Source organism: Bidens hawaiensis, unplaced genomic scaffold (assembly GCF_021521415.1).
Source record: "Bidens hawaiensis isolate Kalapana, Puna unplaced genomic scaffold, B.hawaiensis_p1.1 tig00033106_1, whole genome shotgun sequence".
In the NCBI taxonomy this organism is placed as follows: Eukaryota; Viridiplantae; Streptophyta; class Magnoliopsida; order Asterales; family Asteraceae; genus Bidens; species Bidens hawaiensis.
In genome coordinates, this window is record NW_027495648.1 from 2,724 (window position 1) to 5,446 (window position 2,723).

Genomic DNA, 2,723 nt, shown 5'->3' on the forward strand with positions numbered 1-2,723 from the left:
CGACTATGTTAAGCTTTTTAAGTCTTTTAACATACCGGATTTGGAAATTTCTGAAGAAGAAGAAAGAGTTGCGACGAAGATGATACTTGATGAGGAAGAAAATCTATTGCAAAGACAGCTGATTGATAAATGTCAACCTTCCTCATCAAACTCTACTGGTACCCCTGCTGCCTCGACTGAAGAAGAATTTTTCAATCCATTTCACTCTCAGCCAGAAACAACCATTGACGAGATCTCTTCTAATTTGGAAGATAATTTGCATGTCGGTTCTGTTCCGACCACGAGAATTCATAAAGATCACCCTTTGGATAATGTGATTGGTGATGTGTCCTCAGGTGTACAAACGAGAAGTAGCTTGAATGAACACACCTGTGTTTATACAAGCATTAAGGAGACAGGAATAATCAATGAATGCCTGTACACCTGCTTTATAAGCCAGATTGAACCGAAGAATTATCAAATGGCTTTAAAGGACAGCTCGTGGGTCGAAGCCATGCAAGAAGAGTTGGCTCAATTCGAGAAGATGGAAGTTTGGACTTTGGTTGAAAAACCAAAGAATGTGCATGCGATAGGCACAAAATGGGTGTTTAAGTGCAAGAGAGATGATAAGGGGATTATTATAAGAAACAAGGCGAGGCTAGTCGTTAAAGGTTTTAATCAACAAGAGGGGATTGATTATAACGAAGTGTTCTCTCCTGTCGCCAGGTTGGAAGCCATAAGATTGTTTTTAGCGTTTGCTGCTTATGAAAAGATGAAGGTGTTTCAGCTAGATGTGAAGAGTGCGTTTTTGAATGGGAAAGTTGATGAGGTTGTGTATGTTGAGCAACCTCCGGGTTTTCCTGACCCAGACTTTCCAGATCACGTGTACAGGTTGAGCAAGGCGTTGTATGGATTACATTAGGCACCTCGTGCCTGGTATTCAACTTTATCGGATTACTTGCTCGAGAATGGTTTTGAAAGAGGGAAAATTGATAGCACGTTGTTCTTCAAAAGAGATGGAAGCGACTTCCTGCTGGTACAAGTCTACGTGGATGACATTATATTTGCTGCGTCAAAAGTCTCCATGTGTCAGGAGTTTGAAGCCGTCATGAAGAAAAGGTTTGAAATAAGTGCTATGGGTGAACTAACTTTCTTTCTAGGATTGCAGGTTGATCAGAAGAAGGACGGGATGTTCATTCATCAGACGAAGTATGTTCATGATGTGCTCAAGCGCTTCAAGATGGAGGACAGTTCTCCATATGATACTCCAATCTGCGTCAATCACAAACTGGGTGCTGAAGTAGACGGTGATGCAGATGTGGACCCAACTCAATATCGGGCAATAATAGGTTCTTTAATGTACTTAACTGCATCTAGGCCTGATATAATGTTTGCTGTTTGTCTTTGTGCACGTTTTCAGGCAAATCCAAAAGAATCTCATTTGAAAGGTGCAAAGAGGATACTGCGGTATCTCAAGGGCAAGCCGAAGCTGGGGTTGTGGTACCCGAGAGGAGGAGACTTGGAGCTAGTCGCTTACACATATTCTGATTATGAAGGGTGCAATCAGAGTCGGAAGTCAACAACTGGAGGATGTCAGTTTCTTGGTGGCAGATTGGTGTCGTGGCAATGCAAGAAGCAGACTTCAGTCGCAATTTCAACCTGTGAGGCAGAATACATGGCAGCATCCAACTGCTGCTCTCAGGTTCTTTGGATTCAACAACAGTTGCGCGACTATGGTCTGAATTTCTTACTTACTCCTATTTGCATTGATAACACAGCTGCTATCTCAGTAACTAACAATCCCGTGAAACATAGTAAAACTAAACATATTGACATACGTCATCATTTCATACGGGATTGTGCTGAGAAGAAACTGATAGTGCTTGAAAAGGTGGATACGCTTGATAATTTCGCTGATTTATATACTAAAGCGTTTGACAAATCCAGATTTCAAAACCTTATTGAACTGAATGGGATGATCAATCCTGAGTAACCATGCTTTTCTTGTATTTAAATAAAAAAAAATAAAAAAAAATAAATAAAAAAAACGTCACTAATCGCTTAAAATTATGTCGGTTACCTCAGTTTGAAGGACATGTCTTAGGATATGTTTGGTCCTTATAGAATATGAGGATAGCTATTAACCAGATGACTGAAAGTGACCGGGGCGGTTATGATGAGTTTTTCTTCTTTCGCTGAAAATTAGTCGATCATAATTAGTTAGAAGGACACATACTAGTATGTGGTCGGTCCAGCTGATCCATTGGATCTTCGGGATAGTCGTTTATCTGAAGACTTTGAATCGATCGGGGCGATAGAATTCAAAAAATTTTCTGGGAAATGAAATTACTTTTCAAGTCTGTTACTTCATAAGAAGTTCGTTAGCCATGTTTAACAGAAAATTGATCCAACCATGGAAAATGATAGATATACTAATTCTGTGTGCTTAACTAGTGAAGTTATTAGGCTTAAAAGGCTTTAGGACAGTCATTGTATGTCATGATAACTTTTTATGGTGCGTAAAAGTAGACGTGATACAAACTAAATCTACTTGATTTTACGTGGAAACTCCTTAAGAGTTTTGCATGTCTTCATATATATCTTTCCGAATGATAGGCAGAAAAGTGATTACCCAGTCATACACGAGCCCGTAAGTGTTCTGATTCCCGTGAAGATAGCATCTCAAGATACTGCAGTGATCCAGATTCGGGACTTGCAGTTAATTTCTACTTTGAAGTCTATGT